At 34.6% G+C, this 21,837-nt stretch overlaps 1 pseudogene; it reads right to left on the reverse strand.

Moving 5' to 3' along the window:
• Positions 1-1,533: 1,533 nt before the first annotated feature.
• LOC149571048 (uncharacterized) overlaps positions 1,534-21,837 on the reverse strand; it is a 37,984-nt pseudogene continuing 17,680 nt past the window's right edge.

The raw sequence follows: 21,837 nt of genomic DNA on the forward strand, positions 1-21,837 counted from the left end.
GCATCAAATATCTTTCACAAAAAAATTCAAATAATCTCAAACCAAATCCACATTATTCATCTATGAGTCTAGTTTCCAAATCTGTAAGCCATTTTTTTTTTCCATTCATATATAATTTTTCAAGTGCAAATCCCTGCCTTCATCTTGAATGGATATCTTTAAAAACCAGTTTCCACTAAAATGCTCATAACTTTCACAAATCTAAATTAAAATGATCCAAACCAATTGGAAATGAAATTTAGTTAACATATTTTTTCAATGAATATTATTAGAGGTCCTAAGTCTCCAAAAAATTTCTTTAACACATGCTGCAACATGACTATATTCAGGAAATCTTAAATCTGCAAATACCCATTTTCACCAAAATGCCCATAACTTATTCATTTCTTCATAAAATAAATCCAAACCAAAGAAAAAAGAAATTTTATTCACTTCTCTATCCAAATATACAAATTTTACATGGTTTCCATCCTGTACATGTCTGTACAAGACCTAGAACCAACACTAAAACTGAAAACCAATCAAAATAACAACTCAGAATATTACCAAATTTCTTTCAAAAGGTATCTCTTCCTTTTATTAATGCTTTGGTTCGACCTTACATTCATTTTTATAGATTTTTTAGTTGGTTATAACTTCCAAACCACCCTTTAAACTAACCCTTCACATTCTTTTGACCCTTTTGCATTCTTGACAACGTTTTATGCATTTTATGCATTTTTTTACATTACAACTTTCATACAAACCCAACCTAGACCAAAATTATGACTCAAATGACTTTAGATGGATGCTAATAGATCCATTCACCAATTAAATAATTATTTTTACATTACTTATCATATTACAAATGGCTTCTCTAGCTTTTATATCTTTGTCTTCTTGAAATTTAGATGCCTCTGCACCAACCTGTCAATCTATCAATCATATATGATGTAAAATTTAGTTGTGATTGGAATTAAGAAAGCAAGGGAATGATGAGGTCTATTGCAATGGGAAAGAAAGGAGGATAGAAAATAAATATGAAACCAACAAGGAGCATGGTGGCCTCACTTAACACGAAATCGAATGTCACCTAGCAATTTTTAATAGATCCACAACTCTCCATGATTAAACATGATCAAATCCAACTTGCCTCCCTTTTACACTTTCACGCAACTCTCATATTTCTGCGAGTTACTAAATACGTAGATTAATTCATTCATTTCAGGTGCGGCTGAATGTATAATATAATTATTGGTTAAGAGTTTCTAAAATAAGAGAGAATGAGGAAGAGATGTGATGTAGGAATAGAGCAGTGAACTTCAAATAACACCAAACCGTCAATTGGATTGATTGAGAAGTACATATTACAAAGTGATATTTTGATATTATTTTATAACATGTTTGGAAATATGAAAATCTCTTAACGAAAGTTACCGTGGGATTGTAATAATCATATCCAACCAACATTGGACAAACTAATTAGGTAGAAGAGAGTTATATTACAACTCTTAACTGTATTGAAACCTGCAACTCATTAGTATTATCTATACTTCAAATAAAGTGCCTATTAAAACTTGATCTAATGTTAGCGCAAAAATTGGGAAGCAGTGTCCACTGACTGGTCTGGGGATCGAATATCTCCCCAAAAACATGAATCTCAGGAAAACCTCCAGGTGAATGACAATATCCTCCAATGGCATAGAATTTGTCATTCATGCTAACACCTGCACAATTAATCCTTGGCATGATCATGTCTGGAAGCTTCTTCCATGTAGAATATGAAAACCTCGACAAGCAGATTTATAACAACAAAGAAGAAAAAAAACAAACAAATAAAATAAGCCTTCTCAAATACAATATGTATGAAGAAACAGAGTATGCTCTGTTTTTAGCATAACAAAGAACTAAATTTGTATTGCACCTTTTTTCCTTATTACATAAACTTATTACAGCATTCTGTATTTATTAGCAAAAAAAAAAATACACATGCATAGAGAATATCTCTTGGTGAAACCTACGATGGCTATCCTAGGTATAATTGCTTATTAGTGTAGTTAGATGGCACATAATCTGCACTTTATTGAATGCAAAAAATCTATTTAAAAACTATGCTAGAGATGGACTGTTTGTAACAGAACATTTGATTATATCTAACTTAAAGAAACACATGATCATAAGAAATTTATAATGTTTTTTTCATGCCAAGGATCATGCATTGAACTTAATAGAAAAACTATATGCAATCTAAAAAAAAGGTGAAATTGGAGTGGAGGAAAATGGTGAAGTTGAAGTTAATATCATGCATGCATCAATCTTCATACTCCCCCTTGATGCTACGAGGACTCACAATCTGATCTTTGAGTATGAGAAACAGATCCTTTGCAACTGCCTTTGTGAAGATGTCTATGATTTTCTCCTTTGTGTTGATGTACTTCAACTCAACCGCTTTATTTTGTACCAAATCTCTAATGAAATGTTGTTTCAGATCTAAGTGTTTGGTCCTACTGTGATGAATTGGATTCTTAGCCAATTTAATGGCACTTATGTTGTCACAAAAAATCATAGTGGGTTGAATCTGTATCTCTCCAATTTCTTCAAGAAGCTTTCTAAGCCATAAAGTTTGTGTGCCAGCTAAAGTAATGGCAACATACTCCACTTCTATATATGAAAGAGAAACCATACTTTGCTTCTTTGAACTCTATGTGATTAAACTAGAACCCAAAGAAAAATAATTACCAAATGTAAATTTTTGGTCATCCAAACTACCTCCCCAATCTGAATCACTGAAGCCAACAAGCTCAAACTTATTAGAAGAATAGTGAATGCCAAAATCTACTATGCTTTTCACATACCTCAAAATTCTCTTGGTTTCCTTCATATGTTCTTCTGATGGATTTGTCATATACCTTGAAACCAATGAAAATGAATAAGAAATATCAAGCCTTATGTGAGTTAAAAACATCAAACTCCCCACAATGCTCTTGTATAATGTCTCATCAACAATTTCAAAACCATCATCTCTACATAATGTAACTCCATGAGCAATTGGAGCGAAAAGAAATTTACAATCAGCCATATCAAATTTCTTCAACATATCTTTTGCATACTTTTCTTGACAAATAAAAATTTCATCTTTACCTTGATAAACCTCCATGTCAAGAAAATACCTCATAAGACCTAAATCTTTCATCTCAAACTCATTCATCATAGCAACTTTGAATTCATTTTTCATCTTTGAACAACTACCCATATATAGAAAATCATCAATGTGCAAACTAACAATGAGAATATCATTACCTTCTTGTTTATAGTAAAGGGTAGGTTCACTCTTACTTCTTTGAAAGCCATTCTACTGAAAATATCTATCAATTCTTGCATACCATGCATGCGGTGCTTGCTTGAGGCCATACAAAGCTTTCTTCAACTTGTAGACATGATCTTCTTTGCCTTGAATCTCAAAACCTTGTGGTTGTACCACATATATCTCTTCTTCTAAGTACTCATTCAAGAAGGTACTTTTCACATCCATGTGATGGATACTCCATTTCTTTTGAGCTGCAAGAGAGATTAGCATCATAATAGTTTCTTATCTCGCTACTAGTGCAAAAGTTTCTTCATAATCAATGCCATACCTTTGAGTGAAACCTTTAGCAACCAATCTTACCTTGTGTCTTTCAACACTCCCATCACTATTATACTTGGTCTTATAGACCCATTTTTGTGCCAATCTTCTTCTTCTCATGTGGAAGATCTACAAGCTCCCATGTCTCATTCATATGAATGGAATACATCTCTTCATTCATTTCTTGCATCTAAACTTTATTAGCACATGCATCTTCAAAACATGATGGCTCAAAATCAGCTTTAGCAAGTAATGCAAAATTTATTGTCTCACCTATTGGATCTTCTTCATGTGCTTGATTTTGAAACCTCTCATAGATATCACTCAATCTTCTTACCTTTCTTGGAGGACTTGAGGATGGACTTTCTCTTGGGATTGGTGAGGGGTTTCTTGGTGGGCTTGGTGATCTTGAAATAGAACCATTAGCTGGCTGCTCATTATCATTATCAGCAATAACATCATCATCCAAAACTGATTTTGGCTTTTCAACATGGCTTTTTTTATTGCCATAAACTCCCCCTTCATCAAAAATCACATCTCTTGAAACAACAATCTTATTTTTAATAGGATTGAATAATCTATAAGCCTTGCTTTCCTCACTATAACCCACAAAAATACATGGTTCACTTTTAGCATCTAGCTTTAGCCTATTCTGATTAGGGATGTGAACATAAGCTAAACAACCAAAAACTTCAAAATGATTTACATTAGACCTTTTCTCATACCATGCTTCATATGGAGTCATCTTGTGTAGGGTAGTTGTAGGACTCCTGTTGAGAATATATACGACTATAGCAACTGAATCATCCCAATAAGAATTGTTTAAACCCTTGGTTTGTAACATGCTCCTTGCCATTTCTACCATAGTACGTTTCTTCCTTTCAGCCACTCCATTCTATTGGGGTGTGTATGCAATTGTGAGTTGTCTTTTGATCCCATTCATCTCACAAAAATTCTAAAAATTGTTTGAACAAAATTCTCCTCCACGATCTATTCTCAAACATCTAATAGTGTTCATTTTCTCATTCTCTACATGAGCTTTAAACCTCTTGAATGTATCTAAGGCTTCATCATTAGTCTTCAAAAAATATACCCAACACATGCGTGAGTAATCATCAATAAAAGTAATGAAATATGATGACTTACCCAAGCTTTGTGTTTGCATTGGACCACAAATATCTAAATGAATAAGTTAAAGTGGGTATTGGACCCTCCATACATTGCCTTTTGCAAATGATTCCCTTACATGTTTCCCTTTTTCACACCCTTCACAAATCTTTTTATGCTCGTCAACCTTAGAAAATCCAAGAACCAATGCATTTGATGTTAGATTCTTCAAACTATTGAAATTCAAATGGCCATACCTGAGATGCCACAACCAACTTTTATCCTCATAAGCCATATTGACAAGATTATTGTCATTTTGACCAAACTTCAAAGGAAACATCCTATTCTTTGTCATAGGAACAACTGTAATCACTTTATTTTTCTTATTCTTATCATAGATAGTACATTGCATGTTCTCAAATACCACTCTATAATTCTTCTCACATAGATGCTCAACACTCAATAAATTATGCTTCAATTTGGGAGTATAATAAATATCTTGAACACTTTTCATACCTTTCTTTGTTTGAACATCCATGGTTCCTTTGGCCACAACATCCACTGTATTGTTATTACCAAGGGTAATATTGGATCTGTAACTATCATCAAGCTTTGAAAATATTTCCTTGTTACCAGACATATGGTTAGAGCATCCAGAATCCAAATACCAAACATCATTCACATTACTCCTACCTTTCTCATAAATTACTTGGGCAAGAATTCTCATCTTATTGAGCATAATTGGCATTATTGTTGCCTGATTTCAATCTACACTCTCTCTCAAAATGTCTATACTTATTGCAATGATAGCATTAGAGGGTATGTGCAGGATCATGGTGTGCCAAAAAGTGGTGATATGAAAAAAAAAGAGTTTGAAGATGCCTAAAAGCGCTTTAAAATCTGCTCTGACTTTTTTTCACCTATCCAGGAACCAAACCTGGAAGGTAAGGCTGAGCCTTATCAGATATCTGATTTGACATCGGATATCTGATATGATATCAGATATCCAACATGTGACTAGATATCTGATAATTAGAGTAATAATATTATATCGCTATTATTATTATTTAATATTATTATTATTATGATATATTATTATTATTATTATTTAATATGATATATTATTTAATATAATATTATTATTATTATTATTATTATATTAAATAATATTATTATTATATTATTATTATATTAAATAATATTAATAATAATATTATTATTATTATTGTTATTATATTATTATTATATTAAATAATAATAATAATATTAAATAATATATCATACTATTATATTATAATAATAATATTAAATAATAATATTATTATTATTTAATATTATTATTATATTATAATCATATAATATTATACTATAATAATAATATTATAATGTATTATATTATAATAATATAATATAATATTTAATATATTATAATATATAGTAATGTAATATAATATATATATATAAGATATAATATAATAATAAAAAGTAATATCTTATAATATAATATATAATAAAAAAGTATAATATATTATAAATTATAATAATATAATATAATAATATTATTATTATATAATATAATATTTTATATTATAATATATAGTAAATTAATATAATACATATAAAATATAATATAAAAATATATAAAATGTAATATAATGTAATATATATTATATGTTATATGTTATATTATATATATTATATTCATTATATGTTATTCCGGCCATATCGGATATCCGATATAACATCGGATATCCGATACCTGGGCATTGGATAAAATAAAATCACAATATTATCGAATACGCGAATTTGGGGCCAGTATTACCATTAGCGATCAAATATCAGATATTTAGGTTTTTTTTTTCTCCAACTCATTTTTAACCTAAATTTAATAGATTTTAGGATGATTTTGTTTGTTTTAGTTGAATCTAGGGTTTTTTGACAAAAATGGTTAAAATTTAGATTTTTTTTAATATATATTACATTTTGCAATTCAATAGGAATGGTTGATCAGAATGATGACACTGAGCCAGGGAATAATATTCCTCGTAACCCACCACCAAACGATCCAGTATCCCCACAAAACCGTCCACCAAATGATCCTCTATCTCCTCAAAACCCTCCTCGAATCGAGGATTTGATAAATGAAAATCTCACCGAGTTGAGAGGTTTGCATAGAACATATAATAATGTACCTGCACTGGCTCCTATGTTATCCACGTTAAACACCATAGTGGATAACATTGAAACCCTTACGAACCAACAAAATGTCGCTCTTCATTGGCATGATGAAATGCACTAGATGTTTGATGATGGTTTGGATTATGATGAGGTCACAGCCCTCAACATAACCAAAGATGATTTGGTTAGCCCTTTTGCTAACCCAAAAACGGGTATACCAGTTGACCCAGAAAAAACCAAACTATCGATTAAATGGTGCACAAATGATGCCATACGTAAAAATTTTTGGGATCATTGGTGGATGGTCTTTGATATCCCTCCACATGGCAATTTAGACATACCATTTTATTTTCTTAGAAAATTATATGCAGAATTTGTGTTGAAACTTAAAGTGAACTATTGGAGCATGAAGCCCAACATGGGCTTAGGACTAGGAGCTCCTCAGGATAGACCCTCTTCCCAGTGGAAGAAACTTGGCATTTTTGTCCCCCCCACTGATATCTCCCCCCCTCCTCGAGTGCAGCATCTAGATATTATGGCTACACTCTCGGCCATTTCATTTAGCCTTGAGACATCTACGGTACATTATGTTGTGTTCACATTTTTTTTTTCTATTTCATATTGTAGCATATATGGTTGCTAATCTTTCTTTTATCTTTTAGATACCACCTGCCCTGGGGGGACAAAGTGCGGGGGGTGAGCCAGCATGCACTGACAAAGGAAAGGTAATTAGATGTTTTCTATTTGATTAAATATCGATGCATTCTTGTAAAATGTTTGTAGTAATCCCATTTAATTACATTCTTTATTGTATATAGGGTGTGGCTACTGGTGATGAGCCTGTATAGATTTGGCATCCTAGATCATTAAGGATTTCCATTCACACAGAGAGCCCCATTGTATGTATAAGTATCATTTATTTTTTATTTTTCTTATTGATGCAGAGGAAAGTATGATTTTTGTTCTGTATAATCTATGTGATTTTTTCCATACCAATAATGATTCATGTCTTACATATGTTCATTACAACTTAAATAGGCTTACATGCACCTGTCCAACCGACCAAGTTGGTTACAAAGGTTTATTTAATCAAACAAATACCAAACTACTACTTTCCCTCCAAAACTAATATGACCGTTTGAATTTGAAATTCAAATTTCAAACTATAGTTTTTATGCATTCCCTAACTTTCTAAACTATTCCATTGACTCAAAATTGGTCATCTGGATTTATTAAATGCAACTAAGTATGAAACTATCCAAAGACTACCCCATATGGCTCTTTTAGCCATTTTACATCATGTTGCCCTTAGGTCCTTACTAGGACTTTTATGACTGTTGTCTTTCAAAGTACATTGTTTATTACATAATTCCATTATTGGTTTTAATATATCCCAATTAACAATCAATGATGTCTTTGATCCTCTATCTTCATCTAGTACCAAGGCTCTCTTAGATGATTTAATAGGTGCCCCTGCACCAAACACCACACCTTCAAAGCAACTCTTGTCCCAAGAGTTAAGGGGTACTATCTTCTTTCCTCCCATCCATCTAGAGGGATGTTTGCAACTTTGCACCTGCAATGTATTACCCTACACACCTGCATACAAATCATTAGAAACAAAAAGCATTGGATCCTTGTTACCAGTCATGGTAACCTTACTGCCTGTTGATTGTGAACAGTCATGTTTTATCCTTGACAAAGGCTGAATAACTTGTTTTCTGAGGTCATGCTGACCCTGTCTCTTATCCTCCATGGATATGTTCACTTCTTTGTTCACTCTCGTCACCAAAGGACACCATACTATTCCTATCATCACTCCTTTTGCTATCACTATCTGCTTGTAAGCATAATTCTAAGTTTTGTCTTGAACAATCTCATCCTTCATAACCGAAAGAGATGGCTTCAGTGGCAGATCTGTCATATCATGTTTACTCTCCCTTTGCTCCTGCAAGTCCACAAACTCTTTCTTGCCAAAAAAAATAACTCTTTCCTCATCATGACCAGTCAAAGGATTTAGCTTAAACTTCACACCATCTTTGTGTACTATATAAACATTTGATGAGCCAAAATGAATAGTGTTCCTTGAGGCTTGCCAAGGCCTTCCAAGGATTACATGGCAGCATGTCATTAGAATGACATCACATATAACTTGATCTTTATATTCTCCTATAGAGAAATCCACTATTGCTTGCTCCCTTACAACAATATTTTGTGCATCACTGACCCAAGATGCCCTATATGGTCTATCAATAGGATACTTCTTCAATCCTAGTTTATTTACCATTTCATAAGACACTAAATTATCAAAGGAACCAGAGTCTATTATCATCTTAAAAATCTTACCATGGCTCATGCAATTTGTCCTGAAAATGGATGGTCTAGTCTCGTTTTGCTATTGCATTTGTGGTCCTCTTCTCACCATCAAAGATTCTCCTTCAAGTTCAAGGTTTGTATTATCGTACATGTTTTCTTCCTCTTCTCCTTGGGTCAAGGTGACTCTCCTCTCCTCCTTTTTGAAATCCACACCTTTCTCAGGGCACTTGTAGGATTGATTGCCTACTCCTCCACATGTGAAGCATTTACCTATGAAAACACTATTACCTCTTCCACTTCCAAATATTACTCCCCTGAAACTTCCTCTTTTCTCAGATGTAATCTCTTTTCCTTTATCTTTGTATTGATTTTTTGAAGTGTCAAACTGACTTCTTACACCTCTTCCTCTCATTGTTCCACCTCCTCACTAATTTGCTTGCCTCTCATTCTTTCTTTTCAACTTCTCCTCTGCCCGGATTGCCAACTGAAAACATTCTCCAAGTGTCCTTGGAACATTCAATCCTATTTTATCTTGAACATTTTACTTGAGGCCATTAATGTATCTAGCCACCTTCTCATCTTCATCTTCCAATCCTCCCCTAATACTCAGGGTATGGAATTTCTCAGTATAGGACATGACATCCATATCCCTCTGTTTCAAATTGTTCCTTCTTATCTTTATTTGGATTGCTAAATCATATGGCAAGAATTGATTTCTCACCATTTTCTTCATTCTCTCCCAATCTGAAATCTTATTCAATCCCCTTTTGATGCAGAGTTTGCAGCAACTACCTTCCACAAGCCAATAAATGGTTGTCACAATCCAACTTAGGATTCTAGGACTTCTCACAAGTCCTCTTACCCACTCTGAGTATACTCAACCTCCAAGCCAAACAAGGCAATCCCAACTAAAAATCCTTACCAACTATCACCAGAAATGGAGACAATCATGGACATACTATTCCAACCCAAAATCATCAATTTGTTTGGTTCCACCAAACTCTCAACACACCTTTGCACTTCTAGGCCTACAAACCTTGTAGCCTTCTAATTAGCTTCTTTTCACTTTTCTCCCAGTATCCCTTAACAGCATAGAGACTTCTCCATAGGTCCAAACACCCTTCTTGGCATCTACTAAGAATCCAAAAGCTTTTGGGCTGATCTTGCTCCAGCACCCTCCAAACTGCTTCTTGGTACCTAGGCCTAGTTGATCAAGTTAGGCTAGGGCTTCAAGGAAGAATGGGCAAGGTGGGTTCCCAAGACCCAAAAAATTTAAGGCAATCTCCAACACACTCAATGCATCCAACTCCAGCACTCAAACTGATTAGAAGGGCCTGCAACCATTACTGTCACCGATTACCTTGCAAAAATCGGTCAAGCACATGGGTTTGCTTGACCTAGGGCCGACTTAAAAAATAGTTGCCCTTCTCTCCAAGCCTCCAACCTCTGGCATTATGTTACTTAGTCTCCTAAATTGCATATCCCTTAGTTTCAGAGGGTGCCACTGGTGGGAATGCAAGTTAGGGATGCATTTGTGCAAGGGTCTAGGAAAAAAGGTTTTTCAGACCACCTTCTACTAAAATGAAAATAACTTTTAAAACCCAACTCCTTTTTGAGTCAAACCAAAGCCAAAAGTTTCCTAACTCACCCTTGCAACTATTTCATACACTTAGCAATCATAAAAGTTCCGTACGGATCTATACCAACATAACAACCGAGTGATTACCAGTAAATTTTCAAAAAATTAAAGTTTTTATTATTTTTCTCCAAACCACCATACACTTTGATCTCCCCCTTTCAACTGAGATCACATATGACATATATAAAGGTCTACATGACCGTTGGAACAACCATATAGGCGTTCCCAACCATAAAACAAACAAACAACCACTTTTTGCTAATACTGTTTAGACTCTAAATACCCTATTCTAAGGACTTTTGGTCCCATGGAGTCACTTGGTTTATAACCACACCAAAATTCTCGTAGGCCTTACATGTGCCTTTATTACAAAACATAGACCGACTTGTAAAATATGGACCAAACCTTTATTCCAACTTCCTAATCTACTTGAATCCTTGCTTTCATGGAGTGGCAAGGTGTCCGGCAACATAGATACTTGTTCCCCCCTGCCACATAGGTTAGGTTCCCTGCACCACCTTTCCTCTCTTTCATTCTGAACACTAGTCCACCAAGTGAGTGTTGTTCCTCTCAGTCTTGCTTTTGCTACTTTTACCTTCTTATCTGCCTCTATGTCTTCAAGATCAAAGTAGTTCTCAAGGGCCTCTATCCACCCTAGCACTTCTTCACTATCCATTTTACCCTGGCATATTGGCAAATCAATATGGTTCTTCCCACCATTACCTTGTACTGCCTTAATGATTCTCATAAATCTCCTTTCTTCAGGATCATCTATTGTCTCATGCTTTTTCCTTGCATTACCAACCTCTTCTTCTTCATGGTTCTCTCCATGATTTCTTCCTCTAATCTCTTCTCCTCTAGGCTCTTGCCTTTCCTTTTCTAAGGATTCTATCCTTGCAATAAGCTGCAGCCTCTCTCTTCTCATTTTTCTTTCTTCCCTCATTCTAGATGCTTCAAGTTCTCTCCTCTCTCTTTTCTCTCTTGCCAACTCTTCTCTCAATTCTTCAAGTTCTCTAGCCATTTGATTTTTAGGAGGCATTTTCCCAACAAGTTTTCTTCCTTCCCAAGGGCCAACTCACTGATTCTCTTTCTTTCCTCACCAAGAAATCTCTAGACACCACTTATGTACCTTTCAACTCTGGGACACACAAGGAGGAATTAGACACTCCAAGGCTTCAACAAAGGGACCAGCACACTAAGGATGACAAAGACTCCAATGATGACGAAACCTACAACTTATCTACTCCCAAAAGACCTTGTTGATGCTATGATACCATTTGATGCAGAGGATGGAGGATCTAACCACAAACTTGCAAATTCAAGCACAATATGGACCCAACCCTATGTTTCAATGTTGTTCCCAAATGCACACAATGCCACCAAAGACTCCAAACTTGGATTTACATTCACCAAGTGTTCCCTCCACCTCTACACACCTTTAAAAATTTCAAAAAACATGTTTCTAAGGTTTCCAAACCCACAAATCTTTAGTAGATACAAAAGAGACCAGTTTTTCCCTTTACTAGGCTATTCCCTTCTTTGGATCAGCAGACCCTATTTTCTTGATTTTTCTCCAAAACTTTCCAAAACACCAAGAAATTAAACTAGCTTTTCAGATACCCTTTTTTGATTTTTATAACATATCCAAAACTCAGATATCACTCCTTTGGAAAGATTGTACAAAACATGGCAGTTTGTCTCAGAATTAGGCCTAATTAGACCACTTTAACAAAGCAAGTACCCTTCAAACTTTTAATCTGACTTAATCCTTTTTCATAGTCTCTATTAATTATATAAATCAAAGGATTTTCAAGATTATAGGTCTTGATCACACTCCTAAACACCCAAACTTCAAAACCCTCCTTAAAATGGCTTAAAAACCAGGGCCTGCTTGTTTAAACCCCAAAACTCAATCCTAGAAATTCTCCTTCAGAATTCACCATGAATTTACATAGCTAATATGATATTACCACTCATTCCAATATCAAAAAGCACATACAAAACAAAGGATTCTTCAAGTTGCTCTTGAAAACCAAGCACTTTCATTCAATTTTCTAAGATAGTCCGTACAAATCTGACCCTCCAGGCCGTACAATCACAATTTATAAGTTTGAAGGGATGGTTAGTAACCCCCTCAACCACCTCCAATCAGTTTCATTTGTTAACTCTTCATAAAATTTAAATTATGGAGTTTCCCTCCAGAAAACACATAACCATTACTATTCAAATTTCTAACTATTAAACTATGCTTTTAATGGGCTTATTGAATGTTTTGACTTGTCTAATGACAAGATATGATCATGAAAACCTACATGAACCTATAAAATGACTCATCTACCATATGAAATCCTAAAATCCTATCTCATGCCCAATTACAACTTTTTTCCACATATGAGTCCAACATTATAACTTTTTATGCTTCCATGAGCCATAATTGGTGCAAGGATTGCCCAATTGACTTCAAGAGATGCTCCATGACCTCTATAATGCCTTGGATATTCAATGTTCCCTTGATGAGTATAGGATGCTCGTGCATCACTTATCTTCATAAATAAATTCAAAACTAATTTCCGTGATATTAACAACTACTATTTTGTATCTCATAGGAGACTCCTAGTGCACATGAGGTCCGACGGGAGAGTTATGTAGATTTGATGATGCAGCCACTCTCTCCTCAGGTGGAGCTTATAATAGTAAGTTGTAGTTTGAATTCATGATTAAATATGTTATAAATTTAGCATTGATGAGTTATAATATTATATTTTAAATTGTAGATTGATCTAACAAACGTATTTGAACATATACAGCCCACAATCAACGAGGTACCATCATTGCCGATGGCATACGAGAGGACTCCTAATCGGTGCAAGAGGTTGACGAGAGAGGTATTTACTATAAAATTTTGATAGTATAAATCTTCATTACAAAAAATATCATTATAAATTTGAGTAATTCAATGTTAGATATAAAGAATCATATAAATTTAGTAGTCTAACTTTTGGTTTTCCTTTTTTGTTTATGTAGGAGGCATCTGATCCACCTAGTGCAGCAAAGAGGCTACATTTTGATCATCCACCAGCACCCTAGGATAGTATAGTTGTCGTAGGATGCATCATGAGACATTTTGAGATGACATATGCCACATTGTATACAAAAACATTGATATTATACACATTCTGATGACATGATCAGCCACATTTTGTATATGGATTTATGTATTTTGATATATATATTTGATTACTTTGTCTATGGATACATGATCTTTGATATATATTTGTGTAAAATTTTGTCTATGGATACATGTATCTTGATATATATATTTTTGTCATTTATGTGCACAATGATATACATATTAATTTAGTATCTAGTAATGTTCAATTTATCGTGGATCATGTGTATTGTTCATGTTTATGGAATATCATTAATTTTGATTATGTTTGTTATATTTGATTCAAATGCAATAATTTTTGAATAGCATTTTAACAAACTTTATTATCAAATTTGGATGCAATGTATAATTTGAAGTGCTATCATAACATAAACACACTTGTTAACATCCTACACAAGGTTCAGATAACCCCAAATCTGATTTTAAACTCCACCTTCAACCTTGAAACTAACTCTTGGCTTCAAATCTAATCTCAAAACAATTAACGACTCCACTCCTCAACCATGGATTCTATTCTCAAACACCAAGTCATTCATAGATTCATAATCTTTGATAACTAGCACTTCACTTTGTTACTATCCTCATACTACAACTTTTCAATTTCAACAAAACCTCAAAATATATCAACTTAAGAGACTTGACTGGATGGTTCATTGATAGCCCTCACGAGCTCTGAGTTATTTTAGGCCTCAACATCACCATCATGTAGCATTCAACGGTTCATAATAGCCCTCATGAGCTTCGAGTTATGACCCTTAGAAGATCGACCTCAAAACGCACTTAGAGCACCTTGGAGACTTCTCGGTAAGGGGTGCCCGCAGACGATGGATGGTCTCTGTGGCCAGAACAAGGGTGTCAATAGGGTTCACCTGCCCACTCGGAGCTAATGGTGTTGATGATTAGATGCCAAGATCAGTGGTTTCAAAGTTACATTGTGGTGAACCTATGAACTGAGGCACACTGTGAGTTTTGGCATCGAGCGAGATTGTTGTGTTGAATCCAAATGGAATGCGATCTCTTGAAAATGAGATAGGTTATTTTAGGCCTCAGCATCACCTTCCTATAGCATTTGACAGTTCATCGATAGCCCTCACAAGCTCCGAGTTATGACCCTCAGAAGATTGACCTCGAAATGCACTTAGAGCACCTTGGAGACTCCTCGGTATGGGGTGTCCACGAACGATGGATGGTCTCTGTGGCTAGAACTAGTGTTCCACGTATTGATGTGATAAAAAAGTGCATAGAATGGTTAGTGATTGTGCATACCTCATGTATGCGTTACTTGATTTATTTATTTTTGATGAGATGTGGTTGGTATGTGATCAATTAACAAGCTTTCTAGAGTAGAGGATAGGGTGATGGACCCAAGTAACCACCCAAAATGAGCAAGATTGTGGTTGTGTTCCTAATGACCCTTTTAAGTTCTGATAGGCAAATCCCACAAAAAATCAACTGTAGGATGTTTTTAGGCTTTAATAGGTTTGTTCTAGCCTATCTAACATGTTCCAAACATCATCTTCAAGTTTCAACACGTCTGGAGGTATATTCCAAAAGTGTGCATGTGAAGCCATTAGGTGCCTTGAAGAAGCCTATAAAACCTTGTGAAATCATTCAACTTTGTGAAGTTATTGTTGTTACCTCCTTGGCTCTACATCAAACTCCTTGACCATGGATGATGCAAAGATAGCACAATGGAAAAAAGGATCAAGCCAACTCCTACACAACCTTCAAGGAGATAGGAGAACTAGATACCAAACTAGGGTACACACACACCACACACAAAACAAAATAAGATACACACAAGAATATACACAAACCAAGAAACACCATTTTCATTCCCAAGCCTCACAATGACCTACAATTATCAATAATGGACTGCTTCAACAAAACAACAATAAACACCATTTTATCAAGCTTACACAATAGACCACTCTAAGGGCCCAATAAATAGAGTGAAGGTGTGCCTAACCCAAGTGGAGAAGCCAAAAAATCACCAAGTATCATGCCTTCACAAGGCTTCAAATTCCAAAAAAAAAAAATGCCATGCCTTCACAAGGCTTCAAGATGCACATATAATTCTTTTCACAAATTCTCCCCTTATCACCCCAAGTGTAAAATAAGTTGTGGCACATGGAGACCATACTTTGTTCTTTTTCCCTCTTTCCTCCAAGGGAAGAGACTCTACACTTATGGGATGGACCAACTAGCCCCTTCACTCATAAGGCCACTACTTCCCTACCAAGGGTGAGTGATGCCTTGAACACCCATAAAAACACACAAAGAAGAAAACAACACCCATAACAATCGACAAGAAAAAAAAACCACAACAACACATAAGGAAAAATAATGACAAACAAATGTCATCCAAACTACCCATTATAGGAAAGCAACAGCATTTACAATACCAATTTTGTAGTAAGAACATCAGTTACACAACATGAGAAGAGAACCAACCTTGGTCCAAGTTATGGAAAGATGGTCGATGAAGAGCTCCCTTCCAATTCTCCAAAATTCTTTAACTCCTAAGCTTGTCTCCCAAAGTTGGAGAGTGGGCAATGATTTTTCCAACCATGGAGAAAACCCCTAAAATAGATCCACACATTTCCTATAATTCTCTTGGTGAAAGTGTGAGATCTCATTGGTCACTCTTCCCAAACCCTTACAACTTCTAAGTTTAGAAACTATAAAAATGGCTTTATAAAGGAAAAAAGTCTTTGCACAAAAATGAAAGGTTGTCTAACCAAGGTCATGCTTCCAAAAGTTGATTTTTGTCCATCTTGGAAAACCAACTTTAGGGAGGCTGCTCAAGTCAACTAAGGGTTGTCCTGTTGTTAAAATTGACCCTTACCTTGCTCATACCAAAATGGGAGAGTCATGTGAATAAATAGATGACAATTTTAAGAACTCAAGGAGAGGATTTAGGGAGTTTGTGTAGCATGTAAACAATTTCAAGGTTTCCCTATTTATGAAGGACATGAATATGGTTTTTGGGTGAGAATTTTGATAAGTTTTTTCTAGTAGGAGTGAAAATTCTGGTCACTCTTTCATCTGGGTTTTCTCTCCTTTTCTTTTTCTCCATCTAAATACCCTACTTTATGATTTCAAGATTGTTTATTCCTTTGAATTTTAGTATAGAATATGATATGCCTCTTTTTTGGTGCTAATCATGAGCCCAATGGATTTTAGTATCTAATAACTATTTAGGTTGGATACAAAGTAAGGTGAACATAAACTTGTAAAAGTCAATTATCTAGTAAAATCCTCATATCCTTTGCTATGCATCTCTTTCAAGATAGTCGAATTCATAAAATAGTAAAACATTTAATTTAACAATCAACAACTAATTTTATCATATCATGGCTAACATAATGGTTCACTTGAAAAATTAAAAATCATACATAATTTCAACCATGGAACCACTTCTTGACCTAATACAGTTTGCATCTACTATTTTATTAATGCTTCTTTCATGTCCTAGAAACCATATGCATATAGCATGTATATATATGATGGTAAACATCAACTAGCAGATCTTAGCATTTTCTCATCACCTCTATTTTATCAATTCATAACTCACCCAATAGAATAAATTAACACCTTTCTAAGGAACTCCCACCTAAACTTACATGTACATGTAAGTGACTATTGAGTATCAATGTCTAATAACATTTTAGCATAAACAATTGGATTAAATACCTTCACAAACTTTCATGTTTCATCAACACATGACCCATAGTTCATTTTCACAAAATAAATTTCACATAATTTACCTATAAGATGAGTATATAACACCCATCATAACATAATTTCCAATTTAAGATAGAGTCAAAGCTCAAATTGGATTCTCATAGGACCCAAAACACTACAAAAGGTTTCTAGACTTACCTTCCAAAAGTATGACCCAAAACCACATGCACCCAATTCAATGCAAATATGACAACCTCCCTCAAAATGGGCATAATGAGGATTTTGCTATTAGGAGTTACAATTTTTATTGCAAATTTGTTTGTAAATGGATTCCACAAATGCCTAGGACCCTACTATTGTTATAAACACCTAGACCGTCTAAAAAACAAGTTTATAGTTGCACCATGGGGTCTTGTATCCATTATAGAAGTAAAAATAATAAGTAAAATATACAATGGAAACCTCACACCATAATGAAATGCATTGATAAGACTTGTAGTAAAAGGCTTACATGTACTTGTAATCATACAAATCACTTTTTCTTTCAATGCCTCATTGCGAATGAGTATTCAAACTTATTGACACATTCCCCAAATTATTTTTTAAGAAATCAAGTATTATAATTGTTCATCTGTTTCCTAGATTTTTCTTATTTGATTAGTTTGATAAAAATAGTTTTAATAATCATAATTTCACCTCTATGTCAAATAAGAAAAAAACCAAACTTGTAATAAGATATCCACAAGCAATTATCTTTCATATAGTTATAAATGCTCTTAAAATTGTCCTTATAGACTTGTATCACATGCAAATATGATTTGCAAGAACTTGTTCAATATCTTCCTCTTATAATCCCTTAAAAAGAACCTACCAAAATACAAATTACAATGTGCAACTAATTTAACCTATCTTTTTCGTTATTACAAAAATCATATACAAAAAAAGTTCACATTTTACATCATAAATCATATGAATTCTCCCAAACACCACCACCCCCCCTCCCCAACTCTTCATGATGTACCTACATTCCAATATCATAAAAAAAATTAGTAACTTGTTGTATTAAATAAGATAATCATCAATTCATTAAATCATTATGAAGAAAATAACATAAGAAGTAAATATACCTAGTCGAGTGTTCCAGTAGGGTCCTCTTTCTGTTTTAGGGTCTCCAACAGGGCTTCATGATCAGCATTAGCAATAGTAAAAAGTTCTTTTACTTTTGGTCTTCCTTGATGCTTCAACAACTTTACATTTGTTGCTATAATAAGATGCGAATATATGAGAATTATTTTGTGCTTCTGATAGTCTTCGAATGTAGGAATTATGTTCTTTCTAAGCATGTATGTTTGTAGCCATGTTCCAGCGACAACCACTGAACTAGTAGGATATGTGAATCCATCATCATCTGTGATCGGTTGTGCAAGTTTTTGTTTACCTCTTACACAATGTGCTAACCAATAATTGGATTTCTCACCATTCCCCTATGGTGCAACCAATGCAAAGACATGTCCTGGCTGAAGTAGATCTGATAGATGGTTATGCTCAAGTGAACTTTCCATGTCATCATTTTTGATAGAGGATATGATAGACAATGCAGTAAGATAATGTGGAGCCCATGCGTCCACCCACTCACTTGACTCATAGTGATCCCAATCACACTGAAAACAACTAGGACAAAAGCAAGCTAGATGTCGTGTCCAAATGGTCCATGTACTAGAATCAGAGCTCCAAAATGAATGCATTTTTTATTAGTCTCTCACTGTAGCACAATCTGATCTATTAGCTATGGACCCTTCCTCAACCAACCAAAAGAACCTGCGTACCACTGAATCAAGAGTCCCCCCCTGTGATAATGCTAAACTACACCAATCAACAATGCTATGAGCATCAAGAAGCTCTGCTACTGAAACCTCCAGTTGCTCCTTAGCTAGAGCTCTCTTCACACATGCCCCTGCTCCATCATGTTCCCCTTTTCCATGGTCAGACTCAAAAAAACTCCAAATATGAGGCACCCCTCTCTCTATGTGCATCCTACACAACCAATAAAACATGCGAGCATTCTTGAATTGACCTGTACAGTTGTCTGACCAAATGATATGTCTATCCATAGCAATTGCATGCTTATGTAAGAAATCAAAATAATTCTCGAAACAATGTTGCACAAACTCATGAGAGTGAGCTCTATCATCACTCATATAAAAATGATACTCTCTAATAATCTTTCGATTATATTCTGCACTATCAGAGGCATGTCTATATGTTATGTGAACAAAAATAACAATCTGAATGGAGTTGTAATACTGAGATTGTGTCTCATTTTGAGGTTGCAATGTGTAGTTCTCAGCAAAATCAACAACTGATACAATAGTGCCAATGGGAAAATTATCCTTGCACATTCTAAATTGTTGATCCAACCATTGAGACCTGTGACTATGTCTTGCATACTTGTAGAAAATATTTTCTTTGAAATCTGAAATAAAACTAGCCACACTGATATCTTTTCCAACCAATTCAGATCTAGAGCTCTCACCCCCACTCTTCAATGTGTATTTCACCGTTTCATATACCCTTTTTTTCAGTATTGTCTTTCCAAGATCTTGTTCGCACCCCTCATGGAAACATGTGTCAAACTTGGATAAACCACCACATTCTGAACACTTCTCATTTAAGCAAGTATTTCTATAAAAGAAACAACCATCAACTCTACGACATAAAAGTTGATCTAGCAAGTCTCTTGATGATTTTGGAAGCCCACTAGCCCCACAATCCTCCAACATTTGTTTAGTATGCAAAGTAGAACAGATGGAGCGTAATAGTTCATGGTGCATAAAAAACTCAACATGATATTTGCAACAACATGTATTTCAAATTTTGAGTGGCACACAATAAAATGGCTTCAAAGATTCAAAATCCCTTTGTGATATATGAAGACTTGGATGACTCTCTCTAAATTGTTTGAACAACATAGTTTGACTTACCTCCAAATACTATTTAGGATGTGGCGTGCGGTCTCTGATGCCAATTCTCAACTTTAACACATCTTTAGCATTAGGTGATACCCTGAGTTAGAGTGCCAAAACTATGTAATTTCTTCCTTCACATCATCAGATAACTTCTTATCAATACGTGGAAGTCTCCCACCAAATGCCCATGTTTCATTTTGAAGAGGATCATCAATTTTCTCTCGTCGATTAAGTGCTCTTCTCAAACTAGTACGATTTAGATTAAAATCAATACAAGTTTGTCTCATATATCTACCTTTTCTCAAATGATGACTTACCAAAGAGGTTGTAATAACCCTTCGAGCAGCTCTGTTATCTTTCTCCCTGCTATTTTTTCCAATGCTATTGAGAGCACTAAAAAGATTCTTCACAATAATGGCATTTCTTCCCAACTTTTTATTGACACGAATCTTCAATTTGGAAAGCATAGGTCTCATCTTTTACATCTTTAATAAGTGCATGAAAAGTTGACATTGCTCCACCACTGTCTTGTTGCCGAAGAACATGTTATATAGTCTTGTAGCCCATAACCGAATGGTTCTTTCTGATTTTTTCCCTTCCAAATTGGTAATAATCATTTCATCAATTTCAATTATCCATTTTGGTGTTCTAGAACCTTCATTTCGATTATAATTAGGAGATATGTAAGGTTCTTGTGCATTAGATTCTTGTGCATTGTCATGTTCGACATGATCAATTATTCAAGTTGGATTATGACTTGGTAGCATTTCGTCCTCGAAATTTTCATTCTCTAAATTGTCAATTTCGGCATTATTATTTTCAATGGGTACATTTTCATTCTCCAACTGTACATATTTATTATCTAACTCTATGATTTCACCTTCGACTAATTCATCGTCAACTTGACTAATATTTATCATACCTTATATTTTTCTTTGGTGTCCCATTTTGTCCCTTTCCCTATATGCCGCAATGTCTTCATTGGATAACTTCCTTTTGTGTTTAGCCTTTCGATGACTACTGCTCCCCATTCAGATGACAATATCGGACACCTAAGGTTGTATTTTTGAATTTTTTTTGATTGGTTGAGCCCCAAAACACAACTTTTTATAAAACTCATGAAAAAAAAGTAAAAAAGTGATGTTGTCGGGTCTGCAGGGATAGAAAATAA

The sequence above is a fragment of the Cupressus sempervirens genome, chromosome 2 (genome assembly GCF_028749045.1).
Source record: "Cupressus sempervirens isolate cs-2001-9-10 chromosome 2, ASM2874904v1, whole genome shotgun sequence".
Classification (NCBI taxonomy): domain Eukaryota; kingdom Viridiplantae; phylum Streptophyta; class Pinopsida; order Cupressales; family Cupressaceae; genus Cupressus; species Cupressus sempervirens.